General features: G+C 53.1%; 1 protein-coding gene across 4 annotated transcripts in view; it reads left to right on the top strand.

The window, feature by feature from the left end:
* Nucleotides 1–294: 294 nt before the first annotated feature.
* The window catches only part of ZNF592 (zinc finger protein 592), a 60,059-nt gene continuing 48,403 nt past the window's right edge, over nt 295–11,950 (top strand). For 2 of the 4 annotated variants that reach the window (XM_058736474.1, XM_058736476.1), the window contains exon 1: nt 296–632. The gene's annotated coding sequence lies outside the window, so the exon portion shown is untranslated. Of the gene's footprint in view, nt 633–995; nt 1,218–11,950 lie in introns of those variants that run through there. The other 2 variants (XM_058736478.1, XM_058736477.1) reach the window with 2 other exon arrangements.

Genomic DNA, 11,950 nt, shown 5'->3' with positions numbered 1-11,950 from the left:
CCCACTACGTGCCGGACCCAAGTGACGAGGACGCCGTCCGGGCTCCGGAGGCGCTCGCCGTCCGCTGGGGCGACACGGCCGCGGAGGCAGCCCGGGTCCCTCTAGCGGGAGACGGCGGCGCCTGCCCAAGGCCCCCGCCCGGGAGGCGCGGCGGAGGCCGAGAGGCCCAGGGCGCGGGGAGCGGCCTCCCCGGTGCTCGGCTGGGCGGGCGGGGCGGGGGGGGGGGGGGCCCGGCCGGGGCGCGCGGGGTCGGGGGTCCGGCCCCGCTTGGCGCCGCCCCCGCCCCGCCCGCCCCGCCGCCGCCGTCGGGCCCGCGCCGCGCAGCCCGCCTCGGGCGGGAGCGCGGGGCGTGAGCGGGAGGTCGGAGGCCGGGCCCAGGCCCGGGCAGCCCCCTCAGCCGCGCCGCCCTGGGCCGGCGCCCAGGTCCGAGCCGCCTTCCGCCCGCTCCCCCCCCCCCCCCCTCCCCGCCCGCGGCCCCAGCCGGGTCCCGCCGCCAGGCCGGCTCCCGCCCCCGCTCCGCCCCCGGAGCCGCAGCCCCGCCCGCCACCGCCGTCGCCATGTTGTGGCTCCCGCAGCCGGCGCTGGCGACGCGCGCGGCCGAGCCCGGGGCCTGCAGCCGCCGCCGCCGCCAGGTAAGCGCCCCCCGCGGGCCGGGCCGGGCGGGGAGCCTGCGGGCCGGGGCCGCCGCCGCCGCCGCCGCCGCCGAGGCCGAGGCCGCCCCAGCCCGCGCCCGGGGCCGCGCCGAGCCGGGGCCGAGCCCGCGCCCGCGCCGCGGCCCTGCAGCCGGGCGGACCCTGCGCGCCGCCCGAGGCGAGGCAGGCAGCCACTTCCCCCGACCGCCGCCTGGCGGGCCGCGGCCGCCACCCCACCCCGCCCCCGGCCGACGGGGCCGCCTGCCCCCTGCCGCCGCGACCCGCCGCCGCCGCCGCCGCCGCCGCCGCCGCGCCGCCGCCCCGGGCACGGCCGCTGCCCTCCCCTGCGCGGGACGGGCGGCCGCCCTCGGCCACAGCCCGCGGCCCCCCGCCCGGGCGCGGATAACGGTGCCGCTTGGCCCCGCCGGGACGCCCTGTCAGCCCTTCCGTCCCCGCCGCGCCGAGAGCTGGCGCCGTCCTGGGGCGGACACTTCGGGGACCGACCCTCTGGGGCGCCCCGCAGTCCCTGCCCCCCACCTCCGCCCAAGTTCTGATCCTGGGGGAGGCTTCTCCGGGAGCAGACAGGTATTCCTGCTCCAGAGTTGGGGGTCCTCAAGGGGCGACCAGGCCTGTTGATCAGGGTGGAAATTATCTCTCTGCAGGGGCTCTTCCTGCCAACCTGTGTGTGTGTGTGTGTGTGTGTGTGTGTGTGTGTGTGTGTGTGTTGGGGGGGGGGGAGGCTCAATGTGACCCGAGGGAGGACAGGGGAGCGTCTGCTGGACAGATGGCCTCCTGGCCTTGGATCAGCGTGTGTGAGGGGGAGGGGTCCATACGACCTTAGGTATGTCTGTTCCTCAGAACCCCAGGATTATTGGAGCTGCTCAGGGATTTTTAACTTTTTTTTTGAGTAGGCCAGAGGTGGCATTAAAAGTCCTGGATTGGAATAAATCCACCGGCCCACCCAGGGAAGCATGTCTGGCACCCAGGACTAGCCTAGAATAGGACTTGGGGGTGAGATGGGTGCTGGGCCTAGGGTTGGCCCCCTTGCCTTCAGCTCTGTGTTCATGTACGGCCTGTAGGGTGCATCTGCTTGTGTGTACAGTGTGGCTGAGCATACAGGATGTGGACAGACAGATGCCTGGCCTGGTGGGTGCCTGCTGGGATTTCATGGGTCTGTTTCCTCAAACTCACAGGTACATCACACAGTGAAAGAGAGGAGGAAGCTAATGGTGCCAGCACACATATTTTGCCCATTTTTCCCCAATGGTCGTGGCTTTGATTCAGTCAGTAAATTTTTATTGAGCACTTATTACGTGCCGGGCACGGGACTAGGTGTTGGGAGGACGGTGGTAAAGCAGAAAGATATGTTGTAGCTTGAGCTCGTAGCCTAGTGAGAAAGCCCAAAAATAAGTAATCTTGAAATTTCATTCAGCGCCAAATGTTTGTCAACAAACATGTGCCGGGCATTGTTTTCGATGCTGTGAAGAAAGCAAGCAGAAATAACTGCCCTTCTGGAGCTTTCATTTCAGGGCGGAGAGGGGAGAGGGGGAGGGAGGACAGGAAAGTAAAGGATATAGTTCAAAAAAAAAAAAAAAAGCCTGTTAAAAGGGGCTAAATGCTAAAGGATAAAAAGAAAATAGGGAAGGAGGATATGAGATGTTGGGTGGGGGTTGAATTTGCATTCAAGTACCCTGGGAAGGCCTTCTAAGAAGGTGTCTTTTGAATACAACTCTGAAGGAAGTGGTAAACTAATCATTTCAAACAGTGATGAGCACAAGGAAGGAAAGATGAAGAGAGTGGTAAGAGTAATGGGCCTTGATTTGATTTGGGGGCTTAGGGAGGGCTTCCCTGAGGAAGTGACGTCTGGGGTGAGACCCGAAGGAGGGTTAAGAGTTAACCATGTGTGGAGCAGCACGGAGCTTGGCAAGTTGGAGGAAGCGAAAGAGGCCTGCGTGGCTGGAGGGGGAAAAGGAGAGGGGAGGTAAGTCTGTAGAGAGGTGAGGGAGATCACAGGGGGCCCTGCGGACAGAATGCCTCCCCCCTCTAACTCTGGTTTGTATCTCCAGTGAAATTAGGGACCTTTGGAGGGTTTTAAGTGATTGACATGATGACATTTACATTCTAAAAGGTCTCTGGCCTCTGTCTGGGGAATGGACTTTGAGATAAGCAGGTAAGGAGAGGCTTTCTGTGTTGAGGGCCTAACTATTTGATCTGCCTCAGAAAAGCGAAAAGCCTTCAGAGTAGTTTAGGAGAGAGCTTTTCCCTCAGAGTCTACTTTGTGCAGCTTTTAGGAAGGGAAAGGAAGACGAGTTAGCATTTATGGAGCGCCTGCTAGACGGGAGAAACAATTTGGGAGACTTTGGCAAACATCATATTTGACTTACTCCTCTGCAGTTTGAGAGAAAGGGCTTGTCCTGCCCCTTTACAGACACGAGCGCAGAAGGGACAGGAAACAATTCCTGAGGGGTTAGATGACTTATCCAGAAACCACATTTGTAACATAATCTGAATTCAAACCCAGGTCTTCCTGATCCCAGAGCCCAGTGGCTCTGGAACCAGACTACTGGTTGCTTCTGCCACTTGCTAAGGGAATGATTTTGAGTTTGATCTCTTGTGTGCCTCAGTTTCCTTTTTGGAAAGGCCTCAAGCTTTACCCAGCTTAAATGCAGATAAAAGTACCTACCTCACAGGACTGTTGTGTGCATCAAATTAACCAAGCCATAGCACTCATCTCAAATGTTAGTTGCTATTATTACTTAAATTTTTAAAACTTTCATGTTGCCTCTTAACCATATTGCGGTCACTTTGGATGAGATTCACTATACGGATAATTTAATTCTCAGATTTTGTGAGACTCTTTTCCCCTCCCTTTTCCTCCAAACGACTTAATGCCAGTGTTCCACCTGATCAACCTTTCAACATTGATCTCACCTTTCATTCTTGACACTGTGCTAGGACTTATGGATACAAAGTGAGTTTCTTCTCTGCAGAAGTTCAGGGTATCCAGAGGTAGGTCAGATATTGAAACAGATGAAGCACAATGTACTTAAGTTCTCTAACGCACCTGTAGTTAGCTGTTATAAGCTGTAAGAACTAAATGCCTGGGGGAGTAGGGAAGGCTTCAGGGCAGAAGTGAATTTTGAACTGGGCTTTGGAGGAAGCAAAGGAGTTTTGTAGGCAAGTAAGACTGGCCAAAGGACATTCTAGGTAGAGAGAGCTATGTATGAAAGCATGGAGCCTTGAGAGGCTTGGCTTGTTTGGGTAGGAGGCTGGAAAGCTGAGTTGGAGCTGTGAAAGGCGGGTCAAGTTTGGATTTTATCCTACAAGCCATGGAGGGTATTAGATGAGTATTAGATACATCAGAGAGTATTAGACACATCAAATACACACCATGACGGGTGTTGGAGTTAGAGAGTGGAGACAGATGTCATCCTGGGGGTGGCTTTATTTCAGTGGGATCACTATGTTTCAGGATCTGGTTCTCAGTTTTGTAGACCCGAAATTCAGTTTTGTAAGGCACTTGGAGCTGATTGGATCCAGGCAGACTGACTCACTAACCAAACTTGGAAGAGACTGATGCATAAACTCAGGGTATTAACTGGCCATGAGAAATGAAACTGCAGAATGACAGATGTTCTGTCCTCTGGCCACCTCCCTCCCCACCGCACCCCACCCCCTCTGGCCAGGGCTGAGACATTTTAACAAAATCTTGCTCCTCAATTCCTGTCTGTTTTCCTCAGGCCCATGAAAACCCATCCTTTTTGTTAACATAATCTTTACTTAAGCTCCGTACAGCATGGCCGACCATGATTATTCATTGATAGAATGGATGATTCTGTATCCTGTGGGTTGGATCATACGTTAGTGAATCTTAAGGAAGAGGAGGAATAACTCTTTTAGAAATAAAATACCGGAAAAGGGGGTTCCTTAGAAGCGGTATGCAGATTCTAAGTGGTGTGGGTAGTCTTGAAACTAAAGGGTGGTTGTGGACAGATGCATTGGAAATTGTTCTGGGGGCAGAGGTCTGTGAACTCTTGGTTGCACTTGAGGAGAGATTAGTTTAGAATGTTCATCTTCCCTACACGTTGGAGACGGAAAAGAAAGCGGTAATGCCTGCCCTCTACTCCGCCTGGTCACGGTGAGCTTTCCTACTGGACCGGAGTGAGTCTTCGCGGGGCCTGGGTCTCATCCTCACACTTGTCTCTACTTGTGCAAAACTGGGAAGAGTGGTGGATCCCCTCGAGTTTTGAGTTTGTGCTTTTCTGTAGTGAAAAATAAAATCCAAATAGACCAACCTAGGTTGTGGACTAATTATTTTTATTTTAAAACTCTAAAAATAATTACACAAGCACTTTCCTGTAGAAAATTTAGGGGCCGCAGGTATACAAAAGAAACAGAACTGACTGATAAATCCTATAACCTAGAACCACTGTTAACATTTGAATAATTTAGTGTTTGTGTTATATCTTTGTCTCCAACTCTGTCTTTCTACGTAACTTGGTTTTGACTTTCTCTTTGGCTACAAAATTAGGAACATCCTGAATAGGAGAGAATTCTGAGTGTTGACATCCATGAGGTGAAGTGATTGCATGTACACGAAAATCTGTGTCTGTTTCCATTTCTGGGCATCTGGTCCAGTGTTCTCCCCCTTCATGTTCTAGGAGTGTTGGGCGTGAGATCCATTAGCTAATTAATTTCAAGAAATGTTTTAGGAGACGAGAGTGCTGCCTCAGCCAACCGTTGACTTTTATTTGAAGTGGGAAGTGTGTATGTGTGTTGAAATGACATATCTGATCCTTTTTATGACTCGAAGAAAAGTTAATGAACACCTTTCGAGTTTGGTGTCACCACAAAGTCATTCTTCAAACCCGTCAGCACTTCTGGGCTGTCCTCTGTTCACTGTATGACTTTGGGTGAGTCCTTTACACTCTCTGCTTGAGATTCTGAAGGTGTTGCACCAAGTAGGAATCGTGGCCGCTTTTCTCATTGACACATTCCAGGGGACGAGAAGGCTGATGTTGTCTATGCTGGTGATTGATTGTGGAGAGACTGCCACAATATTGAGTGAGAAAAAGGAGTACCTCTGCTGGACAGATTAACTCCAGGCCTCCAATCAGCACGTGGGGATGCAGGGGTTCAGGTCTGTATAACTTTGTTACCTCTATTTGCGAGGGTTCTACCGTGATTGGAGGGCGCCCTCCCCACCTGCCCCGGAAAATGCTCCGAGAAGTCCAGAGGTGGCGTTAAGGGCCTTGGGCACAACTAAATCTCCGGGCTTCTCCAGAGAATCAAGACCTACCACCCTCTAGTTTGCCTCAGAATGGACCCCCCCTCCTGTCCACAGAGCAGAGTTTACTGTGAGATCTCCTTCCCTCTGAGTGGTGTGGGGTCTGGCGGTTTTTTACTTTTGTTTCTAGTTTTGCCTGTCACTTGAATTTTCTACAGATTTACAGATCATCTTTACAAAAACAAATAATCAGTGAGTCTATTTTCACTTGGGAGATAAACGTTGAAGGCCCTAAAGCAAAAACTCACACTCCCCGGGGCTGTGTCCCTCCAAGCCCCCCCCCCCCCCCTCACTCCGGGGCCGGTGCCTCTGTTAGAGGGGAGGTGACCTGGGCTGGGACCTCTGACTGGGAGGGGCCCTGAGCCCTGAGGGCCAGGGCCGCGCCATCTGGGAGGAGTGATTGGAGGGTGACTTGGCTGGGTGTTTTCTTCAGGAGGGCTTTTATTTTCTTATTTTTATTTTTTATTTTTTTGGAGGTGAAAGCAGAGTTTATTGAAGATAGAGCACAATTAACAGACGGAGTGAGTGTCCAGGAGATTCGGAAAGGAAAGGAGGGAGTCCCCTCTTCAGGAATGCTTTTAAAGAAATCACTCCTCTGGGTGCGGCCTCCAGGCCTTCTTCCGTGGTCCACAGGCTCAGTCTCCCGCATGTCTATTTGGGGGGGGGGGGGGGATGCTCGAGGCCTTGGTGTTACGACCGGGGCCGGCGGGTGGGGGTCATGGAACTGTAAAGACAGGGGTTCCCGTGTGTGAGCCTCACGTGCATTCCTAGGATTTCCCTGCTTCTGGGGGTTCAGGTCATTCTGGGTGTGACGCGGGGGAGGGGTGGCTTCTTCTTCCTCATTTTCATCCAGCCTTTGAGCATAGGAGCATCTTACCGACGCTGCCCTTGGCAGGCTGGAGTTGAACGTGAGCTGGTGGAGTGGGTTCTGGCTCCACCTGTGTTCCCCGGCTTGCTGCGGTTTACAGCGTTCTACTCCCCCCTGCCAATTCACCTGCTAAAGTTGAAGTTGTTTCTTAGCAAGCCAAAGGGCAGAGTGAGACCCGAGAGAGGTTTTGAAGGCAGGTGTCCATTGTAACTGCAGGCCTCTCAGGGTTATTCCAGGGCCTGAGAACACGTCTGAGGCAGAGGTTTGGCATTTTCAGAGAAGGGAGCCCAGGGGTGGGCAGTGAGCAGCTGTTCAGATTCTTCTGGGGCTTGGCCCAGTCGAGGCTCTCGTCTGCATGGGCAGGGGCTGCTCTCTGCCTTGTTACACAGACTCTGCAGACCTGAGCTGAACCGGCCGAGTTGTAAAAACCACTTCACTGTCTGCGACTTCATTAAGGCTATAAATCTTCAGGCCCTTAAAAATATTAGATGTGTGATTAATTCTACCATTATTCTTAATTAGAATGTTTACTTGTATTTAAAATCCTGTGGAGTCTTTCTGCAACTGGGCCATCATCGATCAGTAATCTCCAGTTGCTTATGAAAGGCCTACCCTGGGTCCAACCCAGAGCTGGGCGCCCTGTGGCACATAAAAGACTCATGTGAGATGAACTTTGCCCTCAAGGAGTTACCCCACTGAAAGCAATTAGAGAACACTTTGCTTCCAGACCAGACGTGTCTTGAGGGGGCTTTTCTTTCTGAGGGTGGTGGTTACTTTCACACAGGCCACCCCTCTGAGATGGCTGGGGTTACCTCTGGGGAACATTCTCTGGTACCCAAAATGGATTGGATGGCCCTCTGGGAGGAGGGAGGTGGCGGCGATGATGTAGTCTCATCTTTCATTTCTTCCCTTGTCTCCCTTTGCTGCTTCTCCAAGCACCTGAACCCTTCAGGAGAAGGTAGCCAGCTACCCACAAAATATGCACCCAGTGCTGTCGTCCCATCATTACAGCCCCAGGCCTCCGAGTCTAAGGCTTTTGCATTTCCACTTGGACTCCCCTTTTAAAATATTTACACCCCCCTGGGAGAGGTCAGACTCTTAGCGGTTCATCACCAAATAGTAGCTTTAATTACCAAGAATTAATTAAGTCAACTGAGAGGAAGACTGGGACCCAGGCAGGCACTTGGGGGCAAGAGTGTCCGAAGGGACAGACTCCCACATGGCAGGAGAGCAGCGAGGGCAGCACCGGAAACTTCCATGCACACGAGTTGCCGCGTGTAGGTCCCGCTAACTATGGGGTCACCCCGGTCGTCCTGGGGCCGAGGGGGCAGCATGGGCACAGTCCTAGCCCTGGGCCAGGGGGGCCTTGAGGCAGACATGGACTTTGGGCTGAGTCTTAAAGGGTTGGGAAGATTGTTTTCTCCTTCATTTAAAAAACAATACAATTCTCACTGGAAAATTTTGGAACGTTCAAGGGGAGAACAAATCTGCCATAATTTCATTCCTCGTGATAGATGGCTGAAATGAGAGGCAGCGGGGGGCGGGGGGGGTGATTCTTTTCCAGGGTAAGTCAGAGTGTGTTTCCTCTCCCCACGTCCTCCCGAAACCTTCCTTCCAAGCGCAAGAGTCAGCCCTTGCCATGGGCCCTCCGTGGTCTGCCTCCTCCCCCGTCTCCTCTGGCTCCCTCTACTCTGGTGTGGGCTCCTTGCCTGCGCCAGGCACTTTCCTGCTTCAGGGCCTTTCCACCTGCTCTTCTGTCTGCCCCAAACCTCTTCTCCCCACTGTTCATGTGGCTTGCTCTCTCACTTTTTTCAGAATTAAAAATGCAGTTACTCCGATTTCTGATTTCAGTTGAGGAGCTCCTGTTGAGGAAGGTTGTAGGGCTCCTTGACATCATGCATCTGCCTGTCAGTGTCTGTGTGTCTCCATCCTGTGGAATGTCAGCACCTCATGGGCAGGGACCTGGCACATAGCAGGTGCACAGTTACTATTACGGAATGAGTACGTGTGCATGCGTGAGCACAGTGTGTGTGTGTGTGTGTGTGTGTGTGTGTGTGTGTGTGTGTGTGTGTGTGGTGGAAATGGAGCGGGAAAGGACGGTGTGGCTAGAAGCTGGAGGGAAAGAACGGGCGTGGATGGTGTGGAGAGTGGGGATGCTCTTGGCGGGGACGTTGATTAGAGACTTGATTCAGGTTGATCGGTCTCTGCAATCTTCTCTCTTACTGCTGCGTTGAAGGGGAAGGCCGTGATTTGGTGGTTTGAGGCAGGTGCAGAAGCACCTGGTGAAATATAAAGTCGGTCGACTTGGCCTCGGCCTAGCACGTGAACGTTGTCAAAAGCCTGGCCCGAGGCTGGAGCTGTGGTAGGCTAGAGGAAACCACATGAGGCTGTTGAGAAAAGTGAGTGACCTGAGGAAAGTGGTGTTTGGGGAAGACTGGTCTTCGGGAGACACGCGGGACGACCGTTGGGAGCGTCTGAGGGGGTGAGGAAAGAGGCGACAAGGGTAAGGATGTGGAGCAGATGACCTCAGGGAGACGTGGCCGTGGCAGGATGCTCCCCAGCTTCTGTGTGGCTGCCCTGACAAGGGCGTCCAGCACTCCCGACTTGGTAGAGCTCAAAGTATTGTCCGTTGCTTCAGATGAGTTTTGGAAGCAGGTGGGTGTAAGTAGGAGAAAGGGGAAGGGAAGGGTCCTCCTTAGGTTCAGGAGGTCGATGGGCCTGGTGGTGTGAGGTCGTATCCTGCACCGGGCCTGCGCTCACAGGCTGTGACCCGGGACTGGAGCCTTTCTTCTCTTCCTGCTCTGCTGTCTGAGAGTGGCTGTCCGTACTCCTGGCTTTTCTTCCGAAACTACACACATACCAGAGGAGTATCTGAAATCCATTTGTTCGATCACCTTCTTTCAAGTTCAGTTTCTGTCTCCATAGTTTTATCTGTTTCTCAAAACAAATTGTCTTTGACTCACAAACCCATTTGGATTGAATTAATTGACTGGAAATACTTATTTCTAAATGGTTTCTGTTTCATTAGGCCTCTAGCCTGTTTTTAAAAAGGCTTTTGCCAAGATGAGATCAGTGGAGGAGTGATTTTGGTATCATCAGCTTCTCTGAGATCTTTTGGTACAAGTTATGTTTTGAGATTGGCGTTTCTGATGTGTTCATTCCTAGAATAAGTGTTTGAGTGCCTGCTATGTGCCAGGCACTATCTTAGGCCCTGGGAAACAAACAAAAATCTTACCTTCATGGGGCTCATATTCTAGTGTGTGTAGGCTTATAGATAACAAGTAAAAATAAAGTATGAGAGAGGGTGAAAAGTCTTATGGAGAAAAACAAAGCAGGGATGGAGGTTTGGGTGTGGAGGCAGATTTTCTGTTTTAAATACAGAAGTCAGGGACGTCTCACTGATAAAAAGACACCTGAGCAGAGATCTGCAGGAGTGGGAGAGAGGACCATGCAGATATCTGAGGGAGGAGCAAGCAGGGTAGAGAGAAAAACAAGAGACAAAGTCCTTGAAGCCCCAGAAAGCTTGAGGGGTTTCAGGATGAGCAGCAAGGAGGGCAGTGTGGCTGGGGCCGGAGTGAGGTGGGGAAAGTATGGGAGAGGAGGCCTGAGTGGTCCTACTGGGCTTGTAAATCCTACTGGGGACCTGAATGAGATGGGAGGCCTGGAGTAGCTGTGCAGAGCCACGGCGGACTCCCCCTTCTTTCTGGAAGCGTCACCCTGGCTGCCAGTATTGAGGCCGGGGGGCTTCTGCAGTGGCTCTTGGCTAAGAGTGGGTGTTGGGGGTCTGAATCATCTGGAAGCCTCTCTCGGGCCAGCTTCTAGTCCATCTAGGACTCTGGGGTCACCTGGAGCACATGTGCCATTTCTAGGACTCATGTGAGGCCGATGCCATTGTTCTGTAACCACCAGGTAGCTGTCACAGCTTCAGGTTCCTGGGCTCACTCCACTGCTACGTAGTCCATTTCCAGGTAGGCCCAGAAGTCGGGACCATGCTTTGGTCCACAGACCATGGTTCTCAGCCCCAGAAACACCTGTCACCCTGTGGTGGTTTTAAAAAATGCCTGGCCCTGCCCCTAAAGCTTCTGATTCAATTGGCCTGATGTGGGCTTTAGGATTAGCAGTGCTCCCAAGGTGTTTCTAATGTGCATCCAGACCCAGAATCACTCCTTTAAGGATATTTAAATAAGCCTTGTCCCTGGTACTTGATGGAGACATTGGAACGGGTAACTGTGAGTGAGAGACTCGAGGCCCTCTTGGACGGAGGGCCAGTCCCCTTGCCAGGAACAACAAAAATCTTTCACAGTAATAAAAACTCCTCGGTTTATGTACTTTATCTCATTTCATTACCTTACCTCTCTGGCCTTGGTTTCCTTGCTTGTAGAGTCAGTGGCTTAAATTTAATGGTTTTCTGGAGTCTCTCTGGCTCTGGCAGTTCCTAATCTTTCAGGTGTTGGAGTTGGACGACCCTCTAATGAGAACGATGTTCTAGGACACCGTTTTCTGATCTGGGTCTTACAACACCCTCAGGTGCGCCATAGTTACGGCAAGGGTCGCAGCGAATGTCTCGACGGCAGGTTGAAGGGAGACGTGCGCCATCTCCAGTGGCACCCTGGGAAGAGAGGGCGATGGAAAATGTAAACGTGAAATCCGACCTCCCAGTTCAGAGTTCCCGGTGGAAGGACAGCTTGGTCCTTGGGGGGCGGACGGGAGCCTGAGCGTTTTTCTTGGCTCTGCCACTCACTGGTGGGTTCCTTGTGAAGTGGGAATCATGGTTTATAAACTGTAAAGCTTCTGTAAATCCAAGGGTTGTAGGGTGACTGGGGTGGGGTGGAGGGGGCAGCCAGCCTGGGTCAGTGAAGCCTGATGCTGGGGTTTGCCGGCCTCTCTCTGTAGCCAACTGGGTTCCTGGCTACAGGGGACAGTTTGAGTAACCTGACAGAACCCAGTGGCTGCAGGCTAAGGTTAACCTGGAGTGAATGACCAGGCACGTTGACGGGGGCACCCTGGAGCTAACTTGCTTGGGACATCTTGTGTAAAACACCCACCTACCCGGCGCCCCGGTCTCTGACCTTTGTCCTCATTGGGGTAGCACAGTGTCTGCTTCTCAGTTTACGTTTTGAACTGTGATGTTCCAATAAGAAAAAGAAAGTTCAGGGGGGAAAG

The sequence above is a fragment of the Neofelis nebulosa genome, chromosome 7 (assembly GCF_028018385.1).
Source record: "Neofelis nebulosa isolate mNeoNeb1 chromosome 7, mNeoNeb1.pri, whole genome shotgun sequence".
Lineage (NCBI taxonomy): Eukaryota > Metazoa > Chordata > Mammalia > Carnivora > Felidae > Neofelis > Neofelis nebulosa.
The sequence above is the reverse complement of the archived record's forward strand: the minus strand, read 5'-3'. Positions and strand labels throughout refer to the sequence as shown.